Source organism: Coffea eugenioides, unplaced genomic scaffold, assembly GCF_003713205.1.
Source record: "Coffea eugenioides isolate CCC68of unplaced genomic scaffold, Ceug_1.0 ScVebR1_506;HRSCAF=1195, whole genome shotgun sequence".
Lineage (NCBI taxonomy): Eukaryota > Viridiplantae > Streptophyta > Magnoliopsida > Gentianales > Rubiaceae > Coffea > Coffea eugenioides.
The window spans coordinates 89,066-101,588 of NW_020864350.1; the positions used below are offsets into that span (position 1 = coordinate 89,066).

A 12,523-nucleotide genomic window follows, 5' to 3' on the forward strand; every position below is an offset into this window, starting at 1 on the left:
TATTATGATTTATTTATTATCTCCCACATCAATATTTTGAGTGATTATTTTATCCATTTAATTCTATAAACCTATAAGCATTAAGTATTATTTAAACCGTAAATTTGGCTTTTAAAATTGGAGTCAGAGCTCCCTGATTCTTCCTCACTATAGTCTTTATCAGAATCATTAGCATTCACTTCAGAGCTAGAGGATTTTAGGTCAAGAACATCAAGATTCTCAATCAATAGACAATTTCCCTTGTCATGAGCTCCATTCCCTAAAGGTTTACTCTCAATGGTCATTTTTTCATCTTATTTCCATTACTTCTACCCCTTTTTCCTCCAAATTGAAACTACTTCCTACACTTTACATAATTACATCTCAAGTTTGGAGGGACATTTTCTTTAGTCACAAACACAATATTGCTTCCACTTCCCCATCATCATCATCACAATCGTTCTTATCCCTAGTAATAGTTTTCCTCCCCCTTTTGTTCATTGTATTTGTAATCACTTCTTCGCCATTTTCCTGTTCCTACAAAATCTCAAAGATGTTTCTAGTTGATGACTATCTTAATATCATCTGGAATAAGGTCCAATACAGAGCCTTCAGCATGAATGGAGGTGTAATAGTTTCCAAAGGCTGGCTCACTAAAATGAAGCTCATGAGACTAAAGCAATCACCTCTGTGAAGGTCAACCCAATCCCATCTTCATCTCTATATACACAATTTAGCAACATTTGCACACGATTCCAATTGGTTCTTCAAGAATCAGCTGATGTTCCCCCAACAGATACAATTCTGCTTGGCTTTTTGGCTACAGACAAATTCTCACCATTGACAAATTCTCCCCTAACAAACATAAGCCTACCTGATACATTGACAAATTCTCTCCTCAAGGTGATAGGAAGATGTTTTATTTGATAAACATGGATTTTATCAAAGTTGAAAAATATTTTAACAGTGTGAAGGCTTTTAGTAATTATGGTAGCAGAGTTTCTCAGTTATTCGGTAGCGATCATTTTAGCAAGAAAGAAATTTATGATTTTGAATTCTTGGATACTTATATTGGTGGTAAATATGGTGACTATAGTAATGAATGAGTTTGCATGAATGGCATTTTTCATCAAGAAGGTGAAAATTTATGAAAATATATTGTTTTTTTTAATTGTGATACATTGACTCTTTTTTATTACTTAGCAAATTATTTATGAAAACATGGATATTGTTTTTTTTATTACTTAGCAATCTTCACATTAACACATGAAAATTTTCAATTGAGTAATTACATTAATGAGTTATTCTGCTACATAAATATTCACAAATAACCAAGAAATCTTGACAATTCAAAAGTATATAAAATTCTTGCAAACTCCAAATGCGTAGATGAAATTCGGAGTATGGAAGCGTATGATCTTGTAATTTTGCTATTATACTTGTCATTCAAATCTCTCAAACTTGAGATGTTAATCGTGTGTTTTTTTAAGTCTAGCTTAATCGTTATTTCATCTTATGTCTTGAGCTTTGCTATAGTTTTAAGATGATAATGGTGCTTTTTGTTGAAAGAAAAAAAAAAGAAAATTGGTTAAATTACATTTTAAACAAAAGAAGAAAAAAGAATTTAAAAAGGTATGTGCAATGAACAAAAAAATTGCTTTGAACAAATAAAGGAAGAGGAAAAAGGTTAATAAAATAAAAAAGGAAGTAATAGCAAATGTGAAGATTGTGCAAATGCAAGTACATTGTTATTAGGATGCAACACTTAAGGAAGTCTTGGTGGTAGTAAGTCATTGAATGATTGAAAAGCTCTAAATCAAGATGATTCTTTCTTTTTCTTTTTTTTTTCATAAGTGAGAGGTCTTAAATTCAAGACCTTCTAAAAAGATTAATATTTTTTTCTAATATAAATGGGAGGTCTTAAATTCGAAATCTTTTACATACACTCTCTCCCCCATTTTCTTCCCCTCTCCCTCCCCAGTAAACTCAAAATATAAAATAAAAAACTTTTATCTTGAATGGATGACGTGGCAGAGGGAGAGTCAAGGTCCTAATGTACTTTGTCTGTGACTGAGAAGAGACAATAAGGTGAGGGAGACTTGGCGAGTAGAGGTGCTACATTCGAGTTGAAGTTATATACTTAGAAAACTTTCTAACTTTAGAATAAATCAGAAAACGAAAAAAAAAAAAAAACACATTAAGCATTTCTATTGAGTCCAACTTCTTCAGCTCGAGTTTCATGATACTCTCAAGTGCCAAAAATTTTTTATTCATTGCAAGTGTATATTCTTATAATAAATTAAACCCAGAATAAGGGGAAAAAATCTTTCATCTATAATATTCTACTAAAGATAATTATAACAATGATGCAAGAAGATGAGAGCTCGAATTACCTGCAACCTCTACAAATTTGACCTTCGAGTAAGAATTTTAAACCATAGCAGTCACTATTTAATTCAATTAATGGTTACCTTTTTCTTTTTTCGTGTTTGGAGGTTATCATATTAATATGGGATCGTCACTAAATAATTTGATTTAACACTTTATACAACATATAAGTTAATCTTTCAATTGAAGTTTTAGAAACAAAGTTGTAGAACTGCCGAATACATTAGAAGACATCTTAACAAGATTGATGGGAAGTAACTGAGCAATTCTTTTGATTGACGAGCTATTCGTTCCTTTCTCTCTCAAGAAGTTTTTAGTTCTTTTTTTTTTTTTACAGTGACCATTTTTTTCAAAAATAAACGTTTAGCTTATTGTGTCAATTCTAATAAGAGTGATGATAGACACTTCGAAATACAAAACTGCAAGCCAGCATAATATCTTACGAAGTGTGTAATTTTTAGGAAAATAGAGATTTGCAAAACTTGTTGGCTATTTCCTTTTTCTAGAAATTTTATTGATGCCAAATGGAAATAGATTTTATATTGCATGTGATCTTAAATCCATTCTTTGATAACATGTTGCCTCTGTTTGGATTCAAGAGTTTTTCAAAAATTAATTTTTCAAATACTATTAAAATTTTTAAAAAGTAGTCTAAATTTTTTTTATATTTAAAAAATATCCCAAAATATATTCTAAAACTCTTCTACTCTTAAATATCCCAAAATATTTTCTAAAATATACTGTAAAAACTCTGTTACAGTAAAATTTTTCCAAAACACCTCCAAAAACAGCTAATCCACACATGATTGTTTCATGTTTATTCTACGAATTTCACTAACATGGATATTCAATCACACTGATGCCAAAAATGACCGCTAAAAGAAACATGTGTGCCAATTTAAAAGAGAAAAACACGTGTGGATTATTATAAACGCATAAATTGGATGATTAGTGCAGGGTTCTCAATTGTATGCCCTCTATCCAACAGGCAATTTCCATCATATGAAATTTGCTAGAAATATTAGTTAGGTAAACTTGAAATTCCTGATTCGATTCTAACATTCTTCTAATTCTCTCCTCTCTTTTATAAAGTTTGAAACCTTTCCTTAGACTAAAAGAGAAAAGGAAAACCATAAGTGATGGTGTAATACCATTCTTTATAAACACTTGTAAAATCAATCGATCAATTTTCAATTTTATTGCAATTATCAAAGTATAATTATGTTCTACTCCATGAATGTACTATGACCTGGAAAAAAAGACAAAAAACAAACATTTATTCAGTAAGTTAGTGAAAATTAAAAACCAAATCTGCATACCAAGCACACGAAAAGTGCACGCATGAACAAAATAATATATCAAGCCAAATTTCTAAATTAGCTTGACATTATCTCCCACAATATGATGTGGCAACTTTTGTTATTATACATCATTAAGTAGTACAAAATCCTATCAAAAGAAATATGGCTCATTATGTAAACCAGCCTTGCTACGGAATTGAATTCACGCTGAAATGCAAGTGCCCATCAAGAAAAATATTTCGCTTGCATCATAAACACATTTTCCAATCCACTTTTTTATCTCACATACATCACATCACAAAAAAGTGCTACAGTAATTATTTCAAATAATATGTCAAATAATACTCTATCCAAACAACCTATTGACGGGCAAGAGTTTCGTTTAAAGAATTTCAAATTTGCCGGTTTTTGTTAATAGATAATTCATACAGATTATGGAATCTAAATTAAAATGTAAGGCACGTTACTACCATAGTGGCAATGATATGGAACTAGTTGGTTTTGCCCTACACTTTGCACATGATTGCTCGTGATTTTTTTCATAATCTATTGGCAAAAAATGGTAATATATTAACTATGAAAATAATTATTTGAGCAAATAAGTGTCAGTTAAAAGGTTAATATGTTAACTATGAAATAATAATTCAAAAAAAAGGATAAAAAAATGAAATTAATCTGTTAGCTTATTGAAACGCATGATTCATAAAATACTTGTCTAAGCTTTTAAATGACGAAAGAATAAAAAGTTAAAATTTTCATAAAAAGTTTACACGCGGATAAATTTTTGTATAAGTTAATATAAAAGGCATCACTGTGATTAATAAATACATTAAGCCGAAAATGTAACAAACAAAAACACGAAATTTCTGGTTGTTAGCAGAACAATCAATGTATATATACAATGCATGTAGCTTTTATAAATTAGGTTGATTTATATCTCTATTTTCAGGTTTTAGAGGCTATCATATTATTTGGGTCAACACTACTCAATAATTTGACTTAAAACTTTATAAAACTTATATGTTAATCTTTCAAGGTTTTAGAAACAGAAAATACTAGAAACCAAAAATATCAAAGTTTTAAGAGACCAAATCTATTAGAAGCTAACTCAATAAGATTAATCAAAAGAAAATAGTTGTTAAAGAATTAACCATCTAGCTTATTGCATCATTGTAATAAGAGTAGTGATAGGCACTTTAAAATGCTAAATTCTAAATTGCAAGCTATCCTAGCCATAAAGTTGTGTATTACTAAGGGGAATAGACATTTTCAAAACTTTTTAAGCTATTTTGGTTTTCTAGAACTTATTTTTTAATGTCAAATTCAATTAGATTTTATATTGATTGTGGTCTTAAATCCTCTCTTTTATAACCTAAGTCTTTCAAAATTGCTCAAAAATACTTGATCTGTCAAAATTAATTTACGAATTTCTGTAAACTAGAATATTAATACATTGATGGTCAAGTTGAGCGTTAAAATGGGCATTCTTATCAATTGAAAAGAGGGAAATCAATTGAATTATAACCAAAGGAGAAAACATATCATCATTTATGTAATGCTCACAATTTCCATCATATGAAATTTGCTTTTTCCTATGGATTCATTCTAGCTAGGAGCAGAAAGCAAAGGTGATGGAATAATGACATTCTTAGTATAAAATTAATGTAAGCTACTAACTCCATAGCATAAAATTAATGCTCCTTTGTATTGCGATTACCAAAGGATACATAGATTCCACACCACGACGAAGCATGCATAGCGTCGCAAGTCATTGGAAAAGCAAAGAACAAATACACATACTCAAACACACGCGACGTGCACTCATCGATAAAATGATGTATCAAGAGATTTTTTCAATTAGCTTAACATTATTATCTCCCAAAAATGATGTACCAACTTTTGATATTATATATCATTAAGTAGTACCAAATCCGAAGGAAAAAAGTACGGCGCAATTTGAAAATTAGCCTTGTCACGGAGTATAATTTATTATGAATTGGCAGTGTTTTTGTCCAGAAATATAATAGGGTTTCGTCTAAATATTTCCAAATGAAGCAAGCCAGTATTTGATAAAAAGTAATTCTTACAAATTCTAAATATTGATAAAATAAACCAACATTAGAAGCATTTATTTATGTATTGACTAGTTCTATTGAAATCAGATCTTTAGTAGTTATGTTATTTAGAAGTATATGTTTCATTTGGTAATTGCTGATATAATTAGTTTCTTTTCCAACAAGTCTGGCAGTTTATAAATAGAGGATTAGTTGTCATAGTTTCTCATTCTGAGAGCACGGTTATAGTGTGAACTAGTTTTCTTCTATTATTTTGAAATATAATAATATTGTGAGTTATTTATTCTCACCCACATCAATATTATGAGTGATTATGTTATTCATTCAATTCTGTAAGCCTGCAAGCATTAATTATTATTAGAACCCTGAATTTGGATTCCACATTTGGTATCAGAGTTCCCTTATTCTTCTTTACTATAGTCTTTATCAAAATCATCAGCATCCTCTTCAGAGCTAGAGGATTTTTGAGTCAAGAGTATCATGATTCCCAATCAACAGACTCTTCCCCTTTTCCTGGGCTCTATTCTCTTAAGGTTCACTTTCAATGGTCACATTTTCATTTGTCTTATTTCCATCACTTCTTCCTCGATCTCTTTCCTCTAGATGGAAACTGCCTCCTACATTTTACATAATTACATCTCAAGTTTGGAGGGACATCTTCTTTAGTTATTGCATCCACTTCCCCATCATCATCATCACAATCATTCTTCTCCTTAGTAACAGTTTTCCTCACCATTTTGTTCATTGTACTTGAAATCAATTCTTTACTCTGTTCCTGTTCGTGCAAAATCTTAACACTACTTCCAGTTGATGACCATACATTGAAATCTTAATATCATCTAGAACAGAGCCTTCAGTATCAATGGAGGAATAATAGTTTCTAGAGGCTAACTCACCCAAATGAACCTCGTGAATACCAAAGCAATCACCTCTGTGAAGGCCAACCCAATCCCATCTTCATAGAGTCTCCCTTTCCAGACAAGGAAAAATGTCCTTCATCTCCGTATACACAATTTGACAACATTTGCATATGATTCCAATTGGCTCCTCAAGAATCAGATGAAGTTCCCCTAACAGACATAATTCTACTTGGCTCTTTGCCATAGACAAATTATTATCATTGACAAATTCTCCCCTAACAGACATCAACCTATGTAATACATTGACAAGTACTCTCTTCGAGGAGATAGCAAGATGCTTGATTTGATAGATATGGATTTTACCGAAATTGAAAAATATTTTGCTCTTAAGGAGTTGATTGACAGTATGAAGGTTTTTAGTAATTGTGGTAATGGAGTTTCTGAATTATATGGTAGTGATCATTTTGGCAAGAAAGAAATTTATGAATTTATATTTTTGGGCACTTATGTTGGCAGTAAATATGCTGACTATGGTGACGAATGGGTTTTCCATAAATGTTTATTTTGATCGAGAAGATGCAAATTTATGAAAATGTAAAATTAGTTGTCCTTTTGAATTGCGATTAAAGTATACTTATGTACCTTTAAAATGACAAGATTGAGCACAAAGACACACAAAGCGCACGGACCAACAAGATGATATCAATTTAAAGTTCTCAATTAACTTGACATTGTCTTTAAAAAAAAAAAAATACCAGCAGATGAAGATGAGTTCTCTCATACATCCACCACGAGGGCAGCATAGAAGGCAACTATTGAAAATTCAACCTAAAGTATTTCAGTAAACATGCAAAATGCATCTCTTATAAAATACTTAAAAAGAAATAGCTTTTTCTAACATTGTAACCCATTGTCTATCTATAAACAACCATGTTTCACAAAATTTAAATGCATAAAATATAAAATAAAAACTTCTATCTTGGACTAATGATGTGGCAAAGGGAGAGTGAATGTGCTAATATACTTTGTCTGTGATTGAGAAGAGACGAGAAAGTGAGGGAGTTGGTTTGCCGGAGTAGAGATGCTACATTCGTTGAGGAGGCGTTGGTTTGCTGGATAAAGTTGAGGTTTCAAGATCTAGAAATATTAGGTTCAAATCTCCTTTCTCTCACCCAACTTCTTAAATTCCATCATTCCACTACTCGAAAAAAGTTTTTAAAAAAAGGATGCTAGATGCGAGTTCAAATTACATACCTAGAAAATCGTCTAACTTTAGAATTAATTAGAAAATGAGAAAAAAAAAACATTAAGCATTTCTATTCAATCCAACTTCTTTATCTCGAGCTTCGTCACCAAAATTTTTTTTATTCATAGCAAGCATATCTTCTTATAATAAATTAAACCCAAAATAAGGGGAAAATATCTTTTGACCCTAATATTTTACTAAAGATAATTATAACAATGATGTAGGAAGATGAGAACTTGAATTACCTGCAACCATTACAAATTTGACCTTAGAGTAAGAATTTTAACCATAGCACCCACTATTAAATTAAAAAATATTAACTGGGCATCATGAAAAATACAAAACAAAAATTTAATAAATGCTTCCTTCATTTCCTCCTCACACCCTTTCCACCACCAACTATTAGATCCAAGATTCAAATCTTAAATCTGACAATAAAGAGAACTCCAAAAACCATTCCCTATTTGTTGGGGTTGGCCCAATGATTTATACAATATATATGTTAATATTTCAATTGAAGTTTTAGAAACAAAAATGTAGGACTGTCAAATATATCAGAAGACATCTTAACAAGATTGATGAAAAGTAACTAAGCAATTCCTTTGATTGACAAGCTTCCCATTCCTCTCGTTCAAGAAATTTTTAGATTTTTTTTTTACAGTGACCATTTTTTTCACAAGAACAATTAGTTGTTGAAGAAATAAACGCTTAGCTTATTGTGTCAATTCTAATAAGAGTGATGACAGACACTTTGAAATACAAAACTACAAGCCAGCGTAATATCTTACGAAGTGTGTAATTTTTAAGGAAATAGGGATTTACAAAATTTGTAAGCTATTTTTTGTATAGAAATTTTGTTGATGCAAAGTCGAAATACATTTTATATTGCATGTGGGCTTAAATCCCTTCTCAATTGTGTGCCTTTCCATCTTATGAAAGTTGCTAGGAGCATTAGTTAGGTAACATTGAGGTTCCTGGTTCAATTCTCAAGTCCTCCCTTTTCCTCATCTTTTATGAAGTTTGAATTCTCTTCTTAGACCAACAAAAAAATTTTAAAAAAAATAAAACCATAAGTGATGGGGGTAATAACATTCTTCATAAACACTTATAAAATCGGTCAATTAATTTTCCATTTTATTGCGATTATCAAAGTATACTTGTGTTCCACTCCATGGATGTAGTATGAACTGGTAAAAAGACAAAAAACAAACATTCAGTTTGTAAGTCAGTAAAAAATCAAAAACCAAATCCACATACCAAGCACACGCAATGTGTACGCATGAACAAAATAATATATCAAGCCAAATTTCTAAATCAGCTTGACATTATCTCCCACAATATGATGTGGCAACTTTTGTTATTATACATCATTAAGTAGTACAAAATCCTACGAAATATGGCTCAATATGTAACCCAGCCTTGCCACGGAATTCAGTTCATGCTAAAATGCAAGTGTCTGTCAAGAAAAATATTGCAGGCACGAGTTTCATTTAATTAACTAGTTTCTTTCCCGTGCATTTGCACAGGCACTTTTTTTATGTTCTATAATTTATATTTTTTTGAACAATATTTGTTATAAAAGAATTTAAAATGCTATTTTATAAATTTTAATATACTAATTCTAAGACAAACATTAAAATAAAACATATTAAAAATGATTAATTCAAAACAACATAATATTTTGTTTCAATCAAACCTTATCCCATAATTTAATTATGTTTATTCTAATTAATAATGGCTAGTCAACATTTGATTCTTTCACTACTAAAAAGAATTTTAAAAGTAAGCTAATAGAATGCACTTACTATTTGCTCAAATTATTAAAAGCTAAGAAACTAATTTGGGAGAACTTTTACAACTCCGTGTTTATATGAATACTACTTTGGCCTTAATCGAATTTGAATGGAGGGAGTATAAAACTTAATAGAATATTTTAGGAAAAAATGAATATTTATACAATTTAAAATGGACTTTTTTTTTTTATTTAAATGGACTTGTATTAGTAATATGCTAAAATTGTGTAATGCAGATTCATTAAAAAATGAAAATTGTCAAAACTTTAGAATTACAAATAAATAATCAAGTATAATAACAGAGATAGAGTGAACGTAATTGAAGAAAATTAAGAAAATAAAAATTATGCATTGAATAATTAATACAAATTTATGCGAGGTAGGTTATTGATAGATTTGTTGAAATTGACTATAAATAAAAACCATGCTATAAATAAGAAAGGAAATTAATTGTTACCAAAAACCACAACAAGAATAAAAAATAATAAATGCAAACATAAAGACATCCACTTGACAAAAAGATAGATAATCCACTTGATAAAAGGCTAAAATAGCCAACTTAGCAACCTATTAATATATATATGTGTGTGTGTGTGTGAATTCAATGAGCCAGTTTTTTGTTAATAGATAGTTCGTGCAGAATCTGGAATCTAAATTAAAATGTAAAGTACCTCACTACCTCCCCATGTAGGACTCTTACCATAGCGGAGATGATAGGTTTGTTTGGATACTCCAATTATTCCAAATAATATTTCGCTTGCATCATAGACACATTTTCCAACCCACCTTTTTATATTTCCAATCACCTTTTTATCTCACATACATCACATCACAAAAAGTGCTACAGTAATTATTCCAAATAATATTTCAAATAATACACTATCATTTGGCTAGCCAGAGACATATATTATAAATTAGGAGGGCCAGATCATTAACATTTATATTCACCTACTCAAAAACTTAATTTTTTTTTAAAACAACATCAACTGTTTTGGTAGGTTTCCAAAATCAATAAGGCCTATCTATTTACAATCTTATTCATATTCCAAGGATAAAAACTAATAGTTGATTTTGAAATTGTAATCCGTTGTCCATTCGAGAAACAAGCCCAAATGCTTTGGAAGTTGGAAGTATAACATAACAAGTTAATTTGATAAAGTTAGATGCATCAAACCTTCAAAAGAAGATGGACTTAATCTAGGATTGCTCAAATACTTGTTAAGAAGAAACGAGTAATAAAAATACTTGAGATTGATAAAGTGACAATATGAGTATGTGTATGCAAATATGCAAATGACTAGAAAAATAGAAAATAAGTGTGCATGTGTGTGTGTGCCTGTATTTTGGCAGTTTTCTCGTTCTCAATAAATGAAAAGCTCTAAAATGATTTCATATGCTACTCGACAAGTCCTCTGTACACAGCTGATAAGTGAGAGGCTCTAGATTGGTTCCATTCCATCTGACAAAAGCATAAAAATTTAATGAAAGGAAAAGCATTTGCAGTAAAGAAGGTATATAAGTGACCCTTTAAATTTGAAGAAAGCAAAAAAAATAGAGCATTTGAGTTCATCTGCTGCTTTTCATCATGGTACGCTTTCAGATCACAAAATGGAATGTCATTCTTCCCATCTGGCACATTCCAACTTGATAGAGGCAAATGGAGCTAAGTCCCAAAGGTCACTCACTTAGATTGTAACATACAATCAGCATCCTTTAGTGCTTGAACAAGATGGTTCGTGCGATACTGGTGCTTGGCATTTTCTGCATTTAGCTGCTTTTAGCTCTTTCTAAAGCTTGTTCTGCTTTCTTCTCTTCTAGCTTTGACTGAAGCTCACGAACCTTATTCAATAATTCCTCATTTCCAGCACTTCTGTCACTAGCAATTGCAGCTTCAAGTCTCTCCAATTGAGTCTCAGCTCAGCCAAGAGATTTCTTGAAGATTGTTTGCTGCCATTAGAGTAGATGGAGGCAGCAGCAGCCAAGAGACCAAAGGGACTCAGCCTCAGAAGCTCGCTGGTAAAAGGGTTTCAAGATTTCTTGAAGATTGTTTGCTGCCATTAGAGTAGATCGAGGCTGCAGCAGCCAAGAGACCAAAGGGACTCAGCCTCAGAAGCTCGCTGGTAAAAGGGTTTCAAGATTTCTTGAAGATTGTTTGCTGCCATTAGAGTAGATGGAGGCTGCAGCAGCCAAGAGACCAAAGGGAGGTATCTATATGCTGAAGGATACTTCTACATCTGTTTCGGGAGTCCATAGCAAAAAACCACGTGCATAAGTGCCAAATATACATAATAATCATTTAAACTCATAATAACCAAAAAAAAAAAAATCTTTGAACTCTAATATTCTACTGAAGAGAATATAAAATTACCTGCAACCATTTCACAGCAGCCACTTTTTAATTTGAATTAACTGGGCATCATGAGACACTTAAAAGAAATTAAAAAAAATGCTTAAATTCTCTAGGTATCTTTTGGCCCAACGATTGGTATGAAATAAAATTAGGGAATAATGAAAATTTTATAGAGTTCTATTTGGCAAAACACGTAACTCGCACGCCTCCCACCTTCCCTTCAACGGTAGAAGATACTAGCCAACTAGACTACTACTGTATATTACCATTTTATATTATCTCGGTGTCACTTTATCCCCAGAACTCAATAAATAGGTATTTTGCCTCCTTACTTTATATTTTAGGATAAAAGTGTCTTCTATATTGATTATTATTTTATTTTTTTTTCTGCTTTTTTGCCCTTTTTTTTTACTTGTCCCTTTTTTTTTTTATATTTTTGAATGTTTCTCCCTTCTCTCAGGTGATCAACTACTTTCTTCTCTTTATTATTATTGTCTGTATATTAATTCTAATCTTCTCAAACATATTCTT

General features: G+C 31.0%; 1 pseudogene; it reads right to left on the bottom strand.

Annotated features, from left to right (window-relative positions):
• Nucleotides 1–11,323: 11,323 nt before the first annotated feature.
• On the bottom strand, nucleotides 11,324–11,700 carry LOC113758427 (annotated as a pseudogene).
• Nucleotides 11,701–12,523: the final 823 nt, after the last annotated feature.